The 22,795-nt window shown below is 36.1% G+C and overlaps 1 protein-coding gene and 1 pseudogene across 2 annotated transcripts in view; one reads left to right on the top strand and one right to left on the bottom strand.

Annotated features, from left to right (window-relative positions):
• The window catches only part of KCNIP4 (potassium voltage-gated channel interacting protein 4), a 1,196,254-nt gene that overhangs the window by 980,618 nt on the left and 192,841 nt on the right, over window positions 1-22,795 (bottom strand). The gene's annotated exons all lie outside the window — the stretch shown is intronic.
• On the top strand, window positions 18,796-19,362 carry LOC105730882 (large ribosomal subunit protein eL18-like; annotated as a pseudogene).

Genomic DNA, 22,795 nt, shown 5'->3' on the forward strand with positions numbered 1-22,795 from the left:
TTGGGAAAGTAGATTCTTTAATTATTATGAGGGGAAATCTATTTTCCCCTAGCCATAGTCTCAATCTATCTAGGGAAGGGGAATCTACATATTATGTTTGGCACTACACAGTGCAAAATCGATGGTAATCTGATCACTTATTTCTCAAAATTTTATTTTTGTTAGTACTCTAGAATACTGAAACACATAGAGTGCTCACATGTACTATGTATACTCTGAATGTGTTCCTCCAAAATTCATGTTGGAATCAAACACCCAATGTGATAATATTGAGACATGAGACTTTTAAGAGATGATTAGGTCCTGAGGACTCTTCCTTTCTGAAAAGGAATAGTGCCTTTACACAAGGCTTGAGGGGGGATGCTTTTCTCTCTTCATTCCTTCCACCATGTGAGGACAAAGTCTTCATTCCTTCCACCATGTGAGGACAAAGTCTTTATTCCTTCCACCATGTGAGGACACAGCAAGAAGGTACCATCTTGGAAACAGACAGCAGCCCGCAAAAGACACAAAATCTTCTGGTTCCTTGGTCTTGGACTTGCCATCCTCCTGAACCATAAGGAGTAAATTATAAATTATATATAATGTATTCAAACTGTATTGTTTTGTTATAGAAGCACAAACAGACCAAGACAATACCGTACATTTAAAACGGTTATTTGTGGCTTGGTGCGGTGGCTTAGGCCTATAATCCCAGCACTGTGGGAGGCCAAGATGGGTGCATACTGGAGGTCAGGAATTCAAGACCATCCTGGCCAACATAATAAAAATCCGTCTTTACTAAAAAAGCAAAAATTAGCTGGGCATGGTGGTGCTCATCTGTGATCCCAGCTACTCGGGAGGCTGAGGTAGGAAAATCACTTGAACCCAGGAGGCAGAGGTTGCAGTCAGTTGATATTGCACCACCGCATTCCGGCCTGGGCAACACAGCAAGACTCCATCTCAAAAAATTAAAATAATAATAATCATAAAAAAAATCGTTATTTGCCTTAGTTCAGCCTGTTTTTCAGAATGGCAGCCTACACACAAGCCACAACCTAAAATGTAACTAATAAAGAGGCCAGGCATTTCTTGCACACTTTTTCATGTGGTATCTAATACTACACTGTGCTAGTCTTGCTCCTACCCAAATGACTATGCTTTCTGTCTTCTGGACTCCTGTCTTTCAAATCTCAGTCTCAGCCCTCTTTTCTTCTCCATGTATACCACCTTTCCAGGTAATTTCATCCCAGTAAACACTGACAATTTCCAAACTTAAATCTCCAGCCTGAGTCTCTTCCCTGAACTCTAGACTCATATATCAACATAGCCAATTGGATGCACAAGGAGCATCTCAAAAGTAACCAAACCAAACTCCAAATCTCTCCTTGCCTCAACTCTGTTCCACACAAAGTCTTATCATCCATGTAAATGTCAGTACCCTCCTTCCAGGTGCTCAGGTTAAATCAAATAAGCCTTTTTTCTCCCACTCCACATCAAATCCATCAGCAAATGATGTTGGCTCAATGTTCGAAATTAAAATACTTCCTACCACTGCCACCCCACAACTGCAGGCCAAGCTGCTGTGATTTATGACCTATTTATTGCAGTAGCCTCTTCACAGGGTGTCTGCTTCTGCCCTTGCTGTCTTACAGTCTATTCTTAATGCAACAACCAGAGTGATCCTTTTAAAATATAATTCAAATCATGCCACACCTCTGCTTAGTGACTACCCATTCCATTTAGAGAAAAAGCACTTAACCTACCCACATCATTTGTTTCTCTGATTCCTCTCTGATCTCATCTGGACAACTGGCCTCTTCTCCACTCTGGATCACACAGATGTGATGCTCTTTTACGAGACTCAACATGCCTTTCTCATGAGTGTGCCTTCGAGGGTCCTCCCCTTGGAAGCCCTTCTTAAGGACACCTCTATGTCTCACTGTCTTACTACCCTCAGATCTTGGCTTACGATTTAACTTTTCAATAAGGGTTTCCAAGACCATCCTATTCAAAATAACTTTCCTCACACTAGATTCTTCTTTTCCTTTATTTGGTTTATTTTACTCCATAGTTTCTTCCAATATGATGCCACTCACATACACACTCATGCATTCATGTGCATGTGCACACACAGAGTCTTGTTTCTTGCATTTATTTGTTGGCAAATTATGTCTCTTTGCAAATAATGATCTTTTCTCTCCTCCAGAACCTAAACTCCATGATGCACAGACTTTAATCTTTGTGCTGAGTGGTTTAATCTGAGCACTGTCTATAGGGTTTTCCCAACCCACACTGAATACAATTTTAATTTAAAAAAACATTGTAGATGTATATCTGAATAGGAATCATTTGGGGTCTAGGTTGCCTTTTGCTTAGTCACTTTCCACCAACAATATCCTAATAGACACAGAAAACTTCTTATTTCATTATTAGAAACACTTTTGCATTCAATTTACCAGACTTAATATAAATTAAAAAGGAACAAAGAATACACTAGTGACTACTTAGAAAGATGCTGCTATAAATCTTCTCGCCCCAGTAGTAACCTAGGGAATATAATTTGTTGGAAGCGTATTATTATTCTAGAAGCAATTCTTTCAGGTAAGATGCAAGACTTCTGTGACAAGAATTTCACTATGTCCTTTCACATTAATGCAGAGTAAAAAAGATTTTTATTATGTTCTATGGAGCTTCAAGTGTTTCTTAAATGATAAAGTGCATGAAATAAATAGTAATACTGCTGTGAATAAAAGGAATTAATACAAGAATTCTAAAAGCAAAGGTATAACTCTGCCTCATTCCAATGAATGTTTCCTGTAAATGTATACATGAAACAGAAAGTTTTGCAAACTTTAATTTTTATCAGGAAACTATTTATATTGACAGTTGTTTTATTTATAAATGAAATAAATATTTCACACACTAAGTTTTCTAATTTCATTTGAATCTTTTACAAAACATAAACACATTTTATAATGTATGGTACATTATAAAACTTGTCTTGTTTTAAAAGTATGTAATGCATAAAGTTTAATAAATCATAAATCAGATATGATGTGTGACCATTAATAACAACTGGTTTAGAAAACTCTCCCTGAAGCAGACATTGTTGGCTTGCTTCTCAGTTTCAGGAATTACTGTTCTTCAATGCCTGATGTTCAATGTCTGAAAACAGTTCTTTTATGATTTTGCTTGTTCATCATTTGTTTCAAGTGGGAGGTAAATCTGGTTCCTTGCTAGAAGAAGATGTCAAAAATATTCAGTATTGCAACACAGATATATAATCATTTAGAAATGAATGGAATAAAACAAGTGTCTGGCTCAATATCACCCAGTGATACATTGGGACAGGGAGATCAACAGCCATATCCCAGATCTTAAACACAGTAATATTCTGCTTCTTCTTAAACCTTCGTTAGCATTTGCAACTTAGTCATATAATTTTTCAAATTAAAATCTCTTTTTATCTAGACTCTGATCTCTTTGGAGGAAATAATTCTGTGTTGTGTTTCACTCTAAGTCCATGCAGTAAGTGCTGGTGCACACTCAGGACATGCTCAGGAATAAATGATGGCAGGTAAGCGAGCAGCTTACTGGGCTGGTTCTGGTAAAGCACCAAGTCATGCCAATGACAGCCAGACCGGATATATATTGGGGTGAGGTCTTCACAAGGAAGGCTATGAAGCTTGGAGATATTAAGATACCATAATGAAACAAAGTTTCATGAGGGAAAAAATACTAAATAAAACATTGTAATGGGTAAAGGGGGTATAGGAGTCACAGACGTGCCAGCTAACTTTATTTAGATATCTGCTCAGCTGAAATGTTATTTTGTTTCAGATTTGCTCTGAAATGGGCATCTGTTCAGGATCACAAACTTATACGCTGGAAGACACTACTAGATAGGTCACTTAAATCTAGTTATTGTACAACTAAAGAATCCATTCTGGGATGTATGCAGTGGCTCGTGCCTGTAATCCCAGCACTTTGGGAGACCAAGGTGGATGAATAGCTTGAGCCCAGGATTTTGAGATGAGCCTGGGGAACCTGGCAAAACTCTGTCTCTACAAAAAATACAAAAAATTAGTCATGGATAGTGATGCACTCCTGCAGTCCCAGCTTCTTGGGAGGCTGAAGTTGGAGAATCACCCGAGCCCAGGAAGTCAAGACTGCAGTGAGACTTAATCATGCCAATTCACTCCAACCTGGGCAACTGAAGTAAAAACCTGTCTCAAAAAAAAAAAAAAAAAAAAAAAAAAAAAATCAATTGTGACAGTAGACATTAGCCATATAATTAAATCCTCCAAATGGCAGAGGCCCATTATTGGTAAGTGAGGCTGTTCCATTGTTAGATAATTTTAACTGGTATAAATCTTCTTTCTCATATTATCTTGCTTCTCACATGTCAACAGAAGGTATGTATACAGAGAGAGAGAGAGAGAGAGAAAGAGAGAGAGAGCTATATACAAAAGATATAGCAGATCTCTGTCACAATGTTTAGACATAAAGAAATATACTTTCAACATATTAGAAGATGAAGGAAGAGGTGGAGGAGGAGGGGGTGAAAAGATCTAAAAGTAAAATGTTTCTATGAAGAGTAGTTCACTCCTAATCACACTGTATTTTAGGTGGACTAGAAAGTTATAAGAATATATGGCAAAACAATATGACAGAAATGCCATGGTCATTTACATCCCCAAGTTATTCTTCAATTAAGACATTTTTTATTGCTAGCTCAATACTTCACCCTGATATCCTAAAGGCTTAAAAACTGAAAATTTTACTGATCTTCAAAATCCAGTCAAAGATTGGACTATTAGGCCTTTATGGGAACAAGTCTGTAATTAGTGATGTTTTACATAGTCCTCTGATATAAAGGACATAACGCATGGTTAATGTAATCATGCGGTTATCTATACAATATTGTCACTGTATGACATCAAGAGACTGCTATTTTCTTTCTGTGTACTAAAAGAATACCAGACCATTTTGCTATATAGATATGAACCTCCACCAAAAAATCAGAACAGCTAAGACAACTTGAGAGAAAGGGCAGACCTTAGGGCTCAGTGAGAAACCTCAGAATTAGAAGTTGACTGTTATTCTTTATTTATTATATACTCTCCAGCTATTCCAATAATTCCAAATATACATAAATTACATATACATTTAATTGAATAAACTTAAATGTATAATTTTGGCTTAGTTTTTAGATACATCATGAGTTGGTCACTTACTTCTTCAGTTTATAAATTTTTTAAATATGTTATTTAGTTGTAACATTCCCAGTAATGAGATTGCTTGGAAAATCTACTAGTAAAAATAATTCTTCTTCATTAACTCCCTTTATAAATTATATTAGATTATGCTTGAAGACCTTTTCAGTGCTACATGCTATGATGAAATGATATATAATTGAGAAAATAATATAAGACATCAAAACAATACCTCCAGGTCTTAAAAGGTGAGACATTTCAAAGCATACTAAGTGAATGCTCATCTCTCCTTAATTACTAAATTCAATTCCAGAGAAGTGAGAAAGCAGAGTTGTAATATTGATGATCACCCATTGTGTTCTTTCTGGCTACTCTAAAACTCTGCACTTTTATTTAATTTCCACAATAACTCTAAAATATTTAATCTTGTCCAAAGTCAACCGAGCTTTTTCACAGCAGGAAGGAGCCTAACGCAGAACTGCACAGCCAGAACCCGGGGGCATCCCACCACACACTGATGCCTCCCAGAGCCTGCTCCTAATGAAGAGTCCCTGTTGCCACTCTCCCCATCTCACTCCAACTCTGATTTGGGAAATTCAGTTCCTGCCTTGGCTATGACTGCCTCAATATATTCGCCTCTCAAGGTGGCATCAGGGGAAGGAGAACCCCAGTGTTGAAAGTGATAGCCTGTCTACAGATGTCTGCTCAGACTCTGAGGGGTAATCAGGGTCCAAATCATATAAGGTAAATGAGAGAAATATAATTAAAAAAAAGCTTCGCACCTACTCCAGTAACAAAATATTGCTCTTCTATTTCTACTTTATTTCTATATAATTTCACTTAACCAAAATTACTTAAAAGGCATATTGATATTAAAGATAAAATGTTTCAAGAGAAAATTAAACTTCCTATTTAACTTTTAACAGAAAATAGAAAACTTTCACAAACTGTGCTCTCCCCAAGTAGGAAAATATAAATTCCAACCCTGAGTGAGAGGATAAGCTTTTCATTGGGCACTCATGGTTGCTTTTATCTTTGTGTTTTATATTTCTCTTCATGTTTTATAAGCCAATCCCAATTTTTACTCCAGTACCCGGTTGTAATTAATAATCTTTTGTAATTAATAATCCTTTATATTCAGCTTTCCTGTTCAAATTACTATGTGGTTTCTATCTCCTGTTGGGATATGACTGATACACACAGTGAACTGAATTTGAAAAACAGTGAATTGTATAAAGATATAAATACAGATATATTACTGGGGGATTTCTCAGAGGGTCTCAAGTATATTAATACATGTTACAAATGTAATAGAATATATTATATACAGAATTTCATAAGCTTGTACAAATATAGATACACACACATATATACACACCATGGCACAAGAGTAGTGTTCTGTGGGGCATATATTGGGACACAGATGTCTGAAACTACAGTATAGCGAAATTCCACCTGGTAGGATTTTGAAGACAATGCATGTCCATGGGAAATAGCAAGAACAATTTTTGTAAGTCAGTAATCTTCCCTTTTGATAAGAGGAGCTGTGGAACAATGTTTTTAAATATGTTCCTGCCCTTAAGCATCTGAGCGAGAAAACACTTGGTCATGAATATCCATGTCTTGCTACAGCAGGAAAAGTGGAGATTCTTATGGGGAAAGAGGAGGATAACTTTTCCAGGGCATATAGCAGTATCTTAAAAAGGGAATGGAAAAAAATTCTCCCATTTTAGAGATTCTATTTCATATTCCCCACTTAATAATTCCTTATTCAGAAAGTTTAGCCACTCCCATCAATGTGTACGTCATCCATGGAAAGTTGGAAACATAATCAGATTTTCATCTCTTTGCAACTTGAGACACTATCATTCAGGAAAAGACCTTGCAGAGGTCTCTGCTTTTAGAAATATATGACTTAAGTAATAAGTGTCAGACACGATCAGAGTCTGGGGCTGTGACATGCTGCAGGACAGGGCGCTGGTAGGAGATTTTATTACCTTTTATGTACATTCGCCAAAATGTTGTTAAGAAAATGTAATTACCAGTGGGGAGGCTCATTTATCTAAATTATTCTGGGCTACCAAAGAAACCTGACATGTAAACAATTTAGATAAGGAGTCTAATAATCTAGCTATACCAAGTGTCTGCAATCTGTCACTCGGTGCAACTCTTATTCTTAGGTGGAACTGTCTGTTGTCCTTGAAGTGCTATTTTGGGGGAATGTACATTGGGAAGACAAACGTGACTCAGTATCAAGATAGTGAGTTTTAATAAAGCTAAAAAATGTACAAAACAGTGATATTTTCACCTACTAATATCGAAGTAGAATGCAGTGGAATTCAGATAATTGGCATTTTTCAATCCAGGGAACTCAATGAAATGGAAAATATATAAGATCATAGGAAGCTTCAGAAAAATAATTTTGGGTTTATTATACTGGTATTTGAGTTAGAAGTAAAACATTCAATGCAAACTCTTAAATAATTTGAGCCACTATGTTTTGACCAATACTGTGCTGTGTGAAAGAAATACAAATAAAGCACAAGATACAATTACTACCTTTAATCACTTGCCTCAATTGGTAGACAAAAAATTTTTACAGTGTTTATAAATATAAATACATTATTAACATAAGTAAATGTATGATAAAGTTTCAAAAGTACAACAGAATTTTCAAAAGCTACAATCCAGGTCTTGAATGTATATTTAATTCAAGATATTTTCCATAGAATTTGGCATTTACCCAGAGGAGCAAAGCCAGGCACTAAGATATCTTTTTTGTAACAGCTGAGTATTTGCAGTAGGTGAGCTTCACATAAGAGCATTGCCTGGGGTGGTTCTTTATGAAATGGAATGACTTGGCACCTACAAATAAAGATTAGTGTAAACAGAGACCAATAATTTTCTTATTTCATGAAAAAAATGTTTTCATTCATTCATTGCCTCAACTGATATTTGCTGAATTTCTACTGTATTCCAAGTACCAAGCAAAGCCCTGAGAAATTCAACAGTGAGACAATATCCTTTTCCTTGAGGAGCTCATTGTCAAGCAGACAAGCAGATGAGTACAGAATAATTAAAATAAAATATGATAAGAGCCATAATGGGGCAAGTACCAAGTGTGGGAGTGCAGAGAAAAAGAAGACACTCATGGTGTGCGAGAGCCGGCTCGTAATTGGCTTGTGAGAGCCAACTGCTAAATTTTCAGAAATGTTGTGAGCTACTCACTGAACATAGCCATTATTTAAAATTAAATTGGACAAGTTATAATTCAATAAATTAGATTTAAAACAAAGATTATAAATACTTAAAACTTCATCACATCCTAATTATTTTACTATGGTAAGATATTATCCGTACATTTTACCTTATTCAGTTCTGTTGCATCTCTATGAGGGAAATGCCATATAATGGCATACTATTAATGCATCTGTTACCAACTCCGTGTTCACCAGTGCCACGCTGGTAGCCTGAAATTTGCCTTAGTGGGAGGATTTGCACTCAGAAGCTCAGTAAAGGCTCCAAAATAGAGATTTGTTGTTGTTTTTGTTTTTCTACAGAGAGTTGTTAAACACCTATCAGCAGGCCACTGGGAACACTTAATTAACCTAGATCCCTGCCTACTCCTGGTTAGAGAACACTTCCTGGAAGAAGAAGATAAGTAAAATTTGTCACACAAAGAAGGGGGACTAGCTTGCATAAACAAAAATCCAAACTAGAAATGTCTTTGAAGTTATCCTAACTTCTCTACTCTTACGTCTTCCAAATGTGATAATTTGCTATCATAGTCATTATAGCTGTTCACCTGTATTCTGGTTTTCACTTTCAGAGCCCTTATGGGACTGCATTTTTCAGTCCCCTTGAAGTCACTCAAGTCCATGTGACTTGGCTTTGCAAAGAGAATGCAAGAAGAAATGAAATCAGTCATTTCAAGGTTAAAGCTGTGAGAGACAGTGTGTGACTTAGTGTGTTCATTTAACCTTAATGTGGTGACTGTGGAAGCTGTCAGCCTGAGTCCCTGGCCTTTAATGAGCAGTCTTTCAACTCCTACTTACATTGGTTATTATACTGAGCAAGAAACAAACTTAGATTTGTCATGTATACTCAGCAAAAGGAAACCACTGAGATTTGGGGGTTATTCATCACACCAGCATGGCCCAATCCATCTCAGTTCACCTCCCTATTAATCTCTCACTAAAACCACTATACTAGCCACTTCCCTTTGTATGGCTGGTCTCAGCTTCCCTACATCTGTCCTCTGCAAAAGTAGAGAGTTAGGTCCCTCAGATACTCTTCTACTTAAACATCTTTAAAGTATCCTCATGACACACAGAAGAAATTTACATAATTTAGAATGGTATATTCAACAAGTCCTTCATGATCTGTCCTCTAATAGTTGTGTCCAATCACACAACTATTAATCACTTTCTCAAACAGTTTTCCTGGCATCAGAATGCTCAAGCCTTGAGACTTTATGCTATCATCCCATTCCTCCTTTTGACAAACTCAAACTGAAAAATGTGGCACATATACACCATGGAATATTATGCAGCCATTAAAAATGAGGAGTTCGCGTCCTTTGTAGGGACATGGATGAACCTGGAAACCATCATTCTCAGCAAACTGACACAAGAACACAAAACCAAACACCACAAGTTCTCACTCATAGGAGGGTGTTGAACAAGGAGAACACATGGACACAGGGAGGGGAGCACTATACACGGGGGTCTGTTGGGGGGGAGGGGGGACAGCGGGGGGGTGGGGAGTTGGGGAGGGATAGCATGGGGAGAAATGCCAGATATGGGTGAGGGGGAGGGAGGCAGCAAATCACACTGCCATGAATGCACCTATGCAACAACTTTGCATGTTTTTCACATGTACCCCAAAACCTAAAATGCAATAAAAAAAAAAAAAGAAAATATTTAACTTAAAAAAAAAAAAATCAAATACCAATTATTATGTCACTTCATAAGTGAAGCCTCAAGTAACATCAGTTACCTCTTCCCATCCCTGTATTTTTAAAAGCACTTTGCTCACCCTTCCATGACAGCAAGGATCCTATGACATTATAAATCATTCTATGTATTTCTCTATCTAGATTTAACTTTCTGGAATCTATTTTAGTATCCCAGAGATTTGACACACAGTGCTCATTAAAAGCTTGTGCTTGATGTATATGAATGACTAATCTTTGATTTACTAAATATGGTCAGCTAGAACAGAATTTTCCTATTGCTTTTCTTGATTTTGATTTTAATTAAGGTTGTATCTTAGACTCCTGCTAGAGCTCTAAAAGGAAGTTCTAATCATTTTCTCCAATCCTTTCACTTGAGGGATAGAAACCAAGGCTCACAGATGTTGGGTGACCTGCTGCCTATTCAGCGACCAAGTCGAAATAAAACCCAAGGTCTTCTCACCTTCAGGTGTTGCCATTTACCTACCTTGAGTGCAATGTTGTACTAAAATGTTATCCGTGTGTGCACTAATCAAAATTTCACGTTCTCATCATTCACATCAAACCATGCCTGAGAAATATAGTCACTGTTTTTCTAGTATTTCTCAATTTATTTTCATAGGCTATGTTCATAAACATTGCTCTTACCTCTCACATATTCTTTCTGTTTTTTTTTTTTTTTTTTTTTTTTTTTTTGATGGCTCAAAACATGTCTTGAAGTGGACATTCAATAAAAAGGCAAAAAAAAAAAAAAAATAATAAGGTAAATTTCAGAATTTCTGAACTGGAAGAGACCAGAAAAATCATCCAGTGCAAACTTTCCATTTGACAAATTTTTTTTTAAATGAGATCCTAAAATATAGCATCATTTATTAAATGCTACACAGCTATAGTGTGGTCAAAGCAAGAATGCATTCTGATTTCTCATCTCCCAGGCTGGGAGCCTTGTTCCAGCAGAATGCAGTGGTTTTTTTTTTTTTTTTTTTGCCAGTTACCATGGCCATTATTGCCTTATAGCTTAGGTCCCCTGTTCTGTGGCTGAAATTAAATAACACAAGTGAAATGCTTTTTACTTAAATATAAATGTTTAAAAATAAAGGGAAATATTCTGTAGAACCTAAAATCTAAATTAATAAAGGCTTAAAAGTCAAATCTAACAAATTTATTAATATTTTAAAAGGCACATATTTGAAATCTATTTGTTTTTATTCCTCTTTCTACAATCTACTTGTAGGATTTTAAAAGAAAATCCCACAGTAAGATGTTTATTCAAATAAAACAAGTGAGACAAAGGAATGCAAGCTGTTTAAATGGAATGGAATGACCTGATCATCCATTCAAGGCAACTGGAGGAGGAATTATAGAGTAAAGTTCTATATTTAGTTACATGTTTGAAGTAAATGGAAAACTGCTGACTTAATAATTTAAGCCTAAACAAAATGAATCTCAGCCTTCTAAAAAAGAGTCCCTGAAACAAAATATTTAATTCCTAGAAAGCATCACAGTATGAATTTAAGAATATGGCTCAGGGCTCGTGCTACATGAATGTTTGGTCAATTAAGAATGTACTTTATGCTTACCTGTGTCCTGCTTTTCACAGGGTCTCTGGTCAAATTAATGTAAGCTTTTAAAAGGTTGCCTTTAATTCTCATGTATCTAATTCCACCCATTCTTTATGCCACTTAAATGCAATATACTTGTCATAACACCTCCAAATATCAAAGTCTATGCTTTTGTCTGGTCATTTCTCCTGTCTTTTGTCTTCCCCTCTTCCTTCTCCACTCCAGCAGCATGTATCACCTAGGTTGCTTATTTGGGTTATTAATCTGTAGTCAGCCACATAAGATATACAGACATATATGATAATCTATCATTAAACAAAAATGAAAGAATAGAAGAATTTGGAGAATAGAAACTGTGGTTATTGAATAACATTATTATTAGATACAAATATCTTGATTCAACTTTCATTAAAATCATAGTGAAATCAGAGGCAGGTATTTCAATTGGAAACAATTAAGGAGTGAAAGACTGTTGACCTATCTTAGGCAATCCTGAGTGCTAGATTGGCTTCTACATTTTGCTGAGAAAAGGAAGGAAATGCAAAAATGCATACATAGACTTGTTGTAAAGTTAGGTTGAACCTGTTCATCATAAAAGACTGAATCCCCAAATTTGTTTTCTAAACTGAGGAAAGAACTTTCCTTTAATATTTTAATAGTTATCTTCCAAAAACTGTTGATGTATTACCCTAAGACCATACATCTGTGTTATAGGAAGATGCACTAAAATTCACTCTAAAATGTATTAAACTATATGTTTTAATAAGAATAAAGTATGTAATTGCATCGAAACAAAATATAAACCCTAAAAATTATCTTCAGGATTTGAAAATTGAATCTATGTTTCAAAAAAGATACTTTTTAAAGCTTACAGCTCTTAGATGGTTTCATCTCTTTTTTTCTTAAAATAATTTAGGAATAATACTGACAAAAAACTTGAGAAAATGTTTTTCAAAGAAGTATTATGAAAATTTATATGGAAAATTTTCTAACCAAAGATACATGACAGTTTCTAATTGTTCCAAATGAATTTCTATGTCATAAAAGAACTATTACTTTCAAGAAATAAATGAATTACAAATGCACAGAAAACTCCCTATGCGACCCACGCCACTATGATATAAGGAGAAAATTATACTTGCTAAAATACAGTTATGTCCAAAAGTATTTGCCAGGCTATCTTGAATAGCTCCTTTGAAGTACATCCTTCTTGTCACCACCTACTTTCTGTTTCTCTCATTAAAATCTAACTACTATATGCAAAAAAAGAAAACAATGAATAAATAAAAATACTCAAACAAAAGTATCCAATGGTTGGTTCAGAGGAAAACCAAAAATATGGTATCTACAAGGAAGCAGAAATTTCTCATTTAATTTGCTTTCATATTCTTTCAACCGTTAAAGCAATTGGTTTTAATCTCTGTATATGGGCTTAGTCCAAAAGTGTTTCAAAAATATGGATGACACTGCATGCACTTGAGTAACTACAGTCAAGCAACTTTTCAAAGACTCAAGAATATATATGTACACACGTAAATACCCACATAAGAAAATATATGCATGTATGTATTGACACACGCATATATAGTCACAGACATACACAAACATACACATATACAGTTATGGGGGTTTTCAAAAATTAAATATTTAGATATGCACACAAGTATAAAAATGATTATATTCTATAGAGGAAACACCTGAAGCCCTGAAACTAAAGTATTTTCAAAGACCTACCCGTTCTCCCTTCATCCATTCCTTCTTTTCTCCCTCCTTCCCTCTTCTTGTACCTTTCTTCCCTGTCATCCTCCCTCCATTTTCTATCAATTTCCTCTCTTTCCACAAATAAGTATTAATCATATCACAAGTGCCAGGAACTGGTATGTATAGAAGATTCAATGGCAAGCAATTAGAGAAGAAACCCCTCTTCATAGAGCTTAAATTGTACTAGTGTAAATCCACTGAAAAAATGAAAACCATAGCATTTCAAATCAGACAGATTTACATTCAAATCATAATAACATCACTTATTTCACCTATTTGGGAAATTACTTAACTTTTCTAAGTTTCCATTTGATCAAAAGGAAAGTGACAATAATTTTAATTCCATCATTTATCTTGAGAATTAAAATCGTGAATGAAAAAATCTGGCGGAGAATCTGGGATTTAGCAGGTGTTCAATAAATGCTACATATCTCCTCTCCCCATGCACATTAAACATTAAATTGCAGTTAAACTTAAGTTTCAATGTTGCAGATTCACAGATGGTCAAGAAAAGGAAATATGTTTAGGGTATTACATTGCTCTAAAATAAACATTTTACTCAGAAAAGGTGCTGAAGAAACATTGGTTGAAAAGATGCTGGTGTTACCAAAAAGAGGGAGAGAGAAAATTTGACAGGCAGTGACACAGGGACTTGGAGAGAAAGTGTGGAAAAATAAGCCCATGGTGGGCTTATTTTAATAAATATAGCAGATTAAAAGGTCACTGGTTCATGCTTTCTTGTGTAAATGAGAGGCACCATTTTGTAATGCTGACATACAACATTTCCAAACCCAATTTTATTTTTTCCATTTTTATGAAGGAGGTGCTTTAATTTACTGGGAAGACAGCTAGGGCAAGTAGGCCTCCAGCCATGGCAGGTAATAGTCTAGGTTACTATGAAACAAGTTGATGCATGAAAAAAATAGATAAGTAGGTCTGCTAGAAACTCAAATAGCACTGTGGAAACAAGTAACAGAATGGAGGTTCTCACCAGAAAAAGATCTGACCTCTATGAGCACACTGCATATTCCAGAAACCCAAGGCATGTTCTGGTCTGTCTTTAATCTCATTCTATCCCCTGAGGAAGCTTTTATCTCTGGGATGGGCTGGATGATTCTAAATGAGATGAGAAAACAATGGACTACAGTGGAACCCAGCATCATCTGTACTTTAAGCTTCACTATTACTTGCTATAAAATTCCAGAAACTCTGACTGAACCAAATAGTCTTAGTTTTAAATAGGCAATTTTATGAAAACAGGAAAGCAGAGACAGGCGTGGATGTATAGTGAGAGGTAGAGCACTTTCAAAACACTGGGATTTAAAGTGTAAAATCAACTCCTAACTGTTGATATCAATGTAATTGAAAAACACACTAGAAAAAAAGGTTTTGTCACCATAAATAAAAAACTCAAGTGCCAGCTTGAAACAGCATTATTGTACCTAATGAAGAACGTATTGAATAAAAGTCAGATTTCTGTACAGGGTTATGCAAAAATGACACTTCCAATGTTTTTGTTGTCTAACCATGCACTACATAGAGAGGAGATCCCCAAAACTAATAGGCTCCCTTACTGAGAGAGTCTCCTTTGCAGATGGATGTGTTAAATGGTCAGGGCTTATTGTCCTTACGTATTAAAGTAAGCAATTATTTCCAATCAGACTGATTCTATATTTTCCAAGCAACCTTCCTGACTGCGATTTAGTTCCCTATGTGGATTTTCCACTGTGATGAAAGCAGACAAGGTAGATGAAAACATCTGATTCACCTTACAATTATATTTCTCATTGCAAAGTAGAAAGTTGGCATTTTACTTTATGTTCCTCAGTCTTTTATGAGTTACTCTAAGTATGAATCAGCATTTCAAGTTCCAATTACTTACAACAATGAAAAGATGGAATTACTAAAACATGTGAGATTTAGGGCCAACCAGATGTACTGGTAAATTTGTCAAGTTAATGGTATGTATATGCAAATCATTCCTCAAAACATGGTAGACATAGAGAAATACAAGACTTGGTCTCACTTCTCAAGGAGTTTCCAAACAAGATGAGGAGGTAAATTACATATACATGGGAAAATAGAAAAAGACATGAAGGCAGTTTGAGGCCCAACAGAATAGGGAGATTTATAAGATATATAAATAGATTAAGAGCACACATATACACCTACAGTGAAAAGATTGGTAGGATATCTCTGGATAGTGGGATATATATGCCTTTATTACATTTATATTTTCTATAGTACACATGCAGTTGCTTTTATAATAAAAACACTTAAAAAGTTATCTGTAGAGAATAATAGGGTACCATAGACTGAAGCAGGAAGAGCTACATTCAGATTCACTATGGGTCTGCAGAGATATAATCAGTAGTCACCAAGATTAAGTTACCATCAAAAAAACTTTTATTAGCTTCCAATTGCTACCACAATTAATTATCACAAACTTAATGGGTTGGTTTAAAACAGCCTAAATTTATTATCTCACAGGTCTGGAGTTCAGAAGTACAAAATTGGTCTCCCTGGGATAAAATCAAGGTGTTGGCAGGGTTGCATTCCTTCTGGGGGGTTAGGAGAAAATCTGACTTTTGCTTTTTCCAACTTCTAGAGGCCACCCACATTCCTTGGCTCAGGGTCCCTGTCCATCCTCAAAACCAGCAATATCTGGTGTAGTCATTCTCACACTATGTCACTGGGACATTGACACTTCTGCCTTATTTATTTTTTAACTTACAGAGAATATTGTGATTACACCAGGCCTACCCAGGAAATATGAAAAAATAGTCTCATCCAAGGATCCATAACCTAATCATGTCTTCAAAATCTTTTACCATGTACAGTAATATATTCATAGGATCTACAGATTAGGACACGGGCATCTTTGGTAGGTAGATTACTTAAAATAACAAAACAATATTTAAGAAATAAATACATTCCTTGATACAATTCCTTTTTTTGGAGGGGTGGGAGATGCACATTTTCTCTTTTTCTCCATATAACTTTAAAAAAATATTATAATTCAACTTGACTGGTCTAAGAAAATCAGTAATGTCAAATTTGTAACTCACCACCAAGATAACAAGAGAGAAGATGCAAAGGTTATTCTCAGGAAATTATGCAGCTTTCTTCTTAGCTACAGGAGCATCCTAGATGAGAAATTATGCTCTTCATCCATAGTTAATAAAATGCTGAAAATGGGAGGAGGCATAGCCATGGGAGTTGATGTTATAAAGTAATGCTTTGCCTGATTACCCCAGAGGTTAGACCCGCTGAAGCTCTACCAGAAATAAATCCAGGGAACAGAAAATCTAGATAATAACCTTCTTGACAATCAAATATTAGAGAAGAATTCTATCAAGCTCAACTGCTATTATTGAGCTACTACTGTAACATCAAACGATGTAAGGTTAAGGACTGGCTTTTCTCATAAACATTTTGCAGACCTATTCACATTGAAGTTGTTGGTATCTCCTCATAAATCTAACCATGACCACAATCCATACAGCGAGGACTTGGTCTGTGCTTATGATTCTCCCTACTACATACAATTCCTTGGTCAATATTTGTGCAACTTCCAAAACTGAGCAAAGACACCCTCTTGCCCTTCCAGTGAAGTCCTTTTTCTCTGTGTTCCTCACACTCATCTCAAATGACATTGACCCCTGTCTCCCTGGAATTTCGCTGGACATACTCATAACTTTAGTGACTTTCATCTTTGCATGGTCTACATCCCCACATGAATATCCAGAAGTGAGAATCAGTTTGATTTATTTCAACCATTTGAAAGATAACCATAGGCCAGGAAAAAGTTTACAGTCTGATAGAACTGTCTCACTTGCTAAATTATTGAAATGCTTCAATGACCACCTGTTTTCCTGAGCGTTCCCCTGGGACTCTCAACCCAGCAACTAAAGTGGTGATGCCTGGGCCATCGGGGAGCCTCTGGGACCCTGCTGTAGAACCACAGCCAAGGTCACTTCTAAGTGGTCAGTGACCAGGCTCCACAAACTTGACTGCATTCCCAAACTGCAGGACAGTATCCGGCTCATAATGGGCACTCAGTTAATATCTGTCGAATTAATGCATCTTATTGACATACTTTGTATGGCAATATATTTTGCAACAACAAAAAAATTAAAAACATAACACAGTCTTTATAACTTCACAGAAGGTCATTCAAATCTATATTTAAAGTGGTTTTGCAAACTATATTTTCTACTATTTTGCACCAACTTACAGAGGTTTAACTTAGGAGAGATTCCAGAAAGGCTAGATAATTTTATCTCACAAGTGAAAACAGTTTTATGTTTTAAAAAGAACACTACCAGCAAGGGAATGAAAACCAGTGCCTTGTAGAAATGGCATTTTTTATTGACCCAACAGCAAAACTAAATGAAGTAAGCATAGAGCTATAGAAAAGAGAGTCATGTCTAAATAGATTCTAGAAAGATCTTCCAAGAAATAAAGTAGAAATATTAGATTAAAAGATCCACAAAGGAGGACTTTAAACATTTGTAAGCAGAAGAAGCACAAGTGAAAACAAGAAAAAACAGAGTAGAATGTTTCTTTCATCTTGCAAGACAAGTGTCCTTCAATTGAAATAAGATTCCAGTAGAATTTCAAAGACATTTAGCAGATTTCATAAAGTAGTAGGTACTCTTTACCTTTAGGTTCTTTGCCTTAATAACTGTGATATTTATGAAATAGAAGATATTTTAAAATGAGGTTATTGTGCCATTTAGACAACATACATTTTCAAAAAGATGTAGTAGCCATAGAAAATAACTTATCTTACATAAGACAGGTCAAGGCATAAAAATCTTAAAGGAAGCTTTACTCTGCAAATTTAAAGTTTACCTGCTTTTGTGAGTCTGCACTCTCAAATATGGAAAATAGTTATATTATACAGATCCACATCAAACCACAGAAAAACTTACAAAAAATAAACTGATGATGTATCAAAGCTCTTAAGGGAAAGGGACTTTCTAAGCTTTGAAGTACTATGAAAACAAAAGCACAAAGGAAAAGATAAATAATTGTGAAACAATAGTAAATATATACATGCTCGATGCTAAAAAAATTTTTTTAAATCTTCAAAAGGCAAATAACCACTTTGGACAAATGTAAGAAGGAAACAACAATCAGTATGCTTAACATAACAGGAGCATGTACAAATTACTAAGAAAAGCCCTAGGACCCTAATAAATAAATCAGCAAGAAACAGTGTTTTCATTTGCTATGATGCGTAACAAAACACAACAGACTGGGGGAGCTTATAGAATAGAAATGTATTTTCTCTGGGCCGAGCAGGAGGCCCATCATGGGAGCTGACATCCGTCACAACAAGGACTGAAAGGTTCGGCGCAAGGAGCCCAAGAGCCAGGACATCCACCTGAGGCTGTTGGTCAAGCTGTACAGGTTTCTGGCCAGGTGAACCAACTCCACATTCAACCAGATTGTGCTGAAGAGGTTGTTTATGAGTCTCACCAACCGGCCACCTCTGTCCCTTTCCCGGATGATCTGGGAGATGAAGATTCCTGGCCGGGAAAACAAAATGGCCGTGGTTGTGGGGACCACAGCGGGTGACGTGCGGGTTCAGGAGGTGCCTGAACTGAAGGTGTGTGCGCTGTGTGTGACCAGCCGGGCCAGCAGCCGTGTGCTCAAGGCGGGGGGCAAGATCCGCACTTTCGACCAGCTGGCCCTGGACTCCCCCAAGGGCTGCGGCACCGTCCTGCTCTCTGGTCCTCACAAGGGCTGAGAGGTGTACCAGCATTTCGGCAAGGCCCCAGGAACCCTGCACAGCCACACCAAACCCTATGTCTGCTCCAAGGGTCGGAAGTTCGAGCACGCCAGAGGCCGACGGGCCAGTCAAGGCTACAAAAACTAACCCTGGATCCTACCCTGCTATTAAAAAGATTTTGGATGCAAAATTTAAAAAAAGAAAAAAAAAAAGAAATGTATTTTCTTGCAGATCTGGAGGCTAGATGTCCTAGATTAAGGTACTAGCGGGGTTGGTTTCTTCAGAGGCCTCCCTCCTTGGTTTGCAAATGGACACATTCTTGTTGTGTCCCCACAGGGCTGTGCTCAGTTTTTGTGCTGCCTGTGTCCTAATTTCCTCCTCGTATAGGACACCAGTCACATTGGATTACGGCCCACCCATAGGACCTAATTTATCTAAATTACTTACTTAAAGCCCTATCTTCAAATACGGTATCATGCTGAGCTTTAGGTGTTCAACATATGTATTGAGGTGGGAGACACAATTTGTCCCTTAACAAAACATAAACAATTCACAAAAGAAATACCTAAAACATGCAGATAAAAATGTTACATTTGAAAGGAATGCTAATTGAAAGTAAAATATTATTATATTTTTCATTTTTCAAGCTAGTAAGATTTGAAAGTCTTTTAAGAGCATTTTAATCCTGGCAAGGTTTCAGTTCAATGAGTACTTTGAATGCTACTGGCAGGAGTGTAATCTGACAAACAATTTTGGGAAGTAAACTTTCAATATTAATCAAGGTTATAAAAATACCAGACTCAGTCTAGATCAATACAATTAAGAAAATACATACTTAGATATGAGCATATTAACTTCTAGGAAGAGATCTTTACTGAAATATTACCTATCTGAATTTTATTCATAATACCAAAAACATTTGAACCAATCTAAATGCTCATAGTGGAGAAATGTAATATTTCTAATGTAAACAAGAAATCTAATGTAAACTCAACACTTCATAAGCTGTTATGCAGCCATTAAAATGATGTGTCTAAAAACCATCAAAAACATAAAATAGTTACAATTTTGTTTTATAAAAAGCAGGATGCAAAGCTAAATATTAAAAAGAATAAAAGAACTTTGGAGCAGGAAATATACCCACAGTCATTTCTTTAAGATAACAGAATTGTTTGTTGTTATTTGCTTTTATTTACCAGTATTATATTTTTAAAATTTCCAAAAAGCAACATGTATTCATGTTTATAATGAAAACATAATCATTTCAACTTGAGTAAAGTTGGATTGAAAATACCGAAACTTAGTTTCAAGTCTATTACGCATAGGCCAGCAGGTCAGCTTCTTACTTTAATGCTCTGCTTTCACTCTGCCACGTGGTTTTTAACTAACTTTTATGTTGATATAAGAGATACCTTCACTCAATACCCATTTCAAACCCAACCCGCTCATGCCCCAGAAATGAAAACAGATCACTCTATGGGAAAAGATGGATATCCCTATTACAGGAATTTGAGAATCCTTAACAGGCCATATTCTCCTTTCAGGAAGCCCTGGTAAGACCATTCTCTGTTCAGCCTTTCTACCTGAGATCATCTACTTTATCAGCCTCAAGGTCAGAGGCATGCGCCACAGGTTCTGTAGATGCCTCAATAACATGAGACACTCCCTGTCTTCTGCCTTTCTGTGACTGGGAGAGAAATATACAGCAAGGTATGGCAAGTTCTAACACATGCATCTCAACTCTTAGTTATGTGCAGGGTACAGAGTACTGTGCCAGAAGAACCTGTGTTGTATTTTACTTTTTGGTAAAATACCAATATTCAAAGTACACTCAATCTTCAAGTTTGTGAGGAGCTCCAAATTGTAAACTTTGGGCAATTGATTGCCCATCAAAACTGTGAGGACTCAAACCATGTTCATTAATTTGATAGATCTTTATTGGGACCTAATTGGGAATAGACTAGAAATGAGAAACATAATTGTAACGAGTTGGATGGTGTCTCACCAAAACTCACATCCACCTGGAACCTCAGAATGTAACCTTATTTGGAAATCTGGTCTTTCCAAATATAATTAAGGTAAAGATCAATGTGAATTCATACTGGATTAGGGTAGGCCCTTAATGCAATGAAAGCATTTTTACAAGATGCAAAAAAGGACACACTGAGAAGTCATGTGAAGTCAGAGGCTAAGATAAGAGGGAGGCTGCCACAAGCCAAGGAATACCACCAGGAGCCACCAGAAGCTGAAAGAGAGAGGAGAGATTCTTTAGTCTTCAGAGAAACCCTGCTGACTCCTTGATTTTCTATATCTAACCTCGAGAACTGTAAGCATGCACATTTCTGTTGTTTTAAGTAACCTAATTTGTGATGATTTGTTATGGCAGCCCTGGGAAATTAATACAGTGCTATATGGAGACAATGATGCCACATTTCACAAACCTGTCCCTTTATATTGAGGCAGAAGGGTGTGGTGGAAAGAGCACCAAGAGAGCAGAGTCAAAGGGTTGGGTGTTGGCTACAACTTTTCACTGGGCAAAACAGAGCCTCTCTGAACAGTTGCTTATCATAGATGATAATCATCTCAATCGCATAGGATTATTAACAAGACAAAGGAAATGGTGTACATAGTAAGCATTTGATAAGGTGTAGACAGAAATTCTGATTTTGTGGTTATTGTCAGTGGTTTAGAATGCCAATTTTGCACTAAATATCTATTTAGGAAATATGAAAACAGACCAAAAAATATTTACACAAGTGGTTTACCTTTCAGTTCTTTATTATAGAATCTTTTTTGCCTAAAGGGTGGGCTTATATCCTGAAGGCTGAATTTGGACCCTGATATGAATCATTTATCACATAGACAGGTGAATTATTAGGGATGTTTCAGAAGGGGGTTAACCTGGGGCTGTTATTTTTAGGATTGTTGTACTGTCATTAATAATCATCTCTTGTAATTTTAGTCATCTGAATTGGAAAAAAATAAAATAAATAGCCCTGATCATGATAAGGCAGATTTTTAGTGTTTCTGATTGAAAAAATAAAAAGGGACAAGAATCTTGCCATTAATGTCCAGATCCTGGGTTTTGATGACATTTACCATCCCATTTGAGCAAGGTGGTAGGCTGATGGCATCAAAGGCAAGAAACCTGAGTGTTTAAATTGTTATTAAAGTCATAACCAAAGTACAGTACTGCTTTTATAACACTCCAGGCTATAATAACTACTAGAATAAATTATTCTTAAAGTAACAGCTTAGGTATACCATTCAGAAGATTAAATGTATAATTCTTAATTGTGAATCCCATTATTCAATAAAAATATCATGTGGCAAATTATTTCAAGAATTATCTCCAAGAATTGATGTTATCCAAACATGTTTTCAAAATTAAATAGAAGATAGGTTGAAGGGTTCAGGTGTTCATGCTTTATTCCCTATTAGAGCAGAAGGTAAGACTCATTCCTCCAAGTTCATTCTCAATGGGAAATTGATGACAAACCTAAGGTGTTCTAAACAAAACTCACAGACAGCAAACAATTTCTACAAAGCTCAACTCCTTACGAGCATTTTGTGAATATTG

The sequence above is a fragment of the Aotus nancymaae genome, unplaced genomic scaffold (assembly GCF_030222135.1).
Source record: "Aotus nancymaae isolate 86718 unplaced genomic scaffold, 86718_ANA_hifiasm-v0.15.2.pri h1tg000006l, whole genome shotgun sequence".
Lineage (NCBI taxonomy): Eukaryota > Metazoa > Chordata > Mammalia > Primates > Aotidae > Aotus > Aotus nancymaae.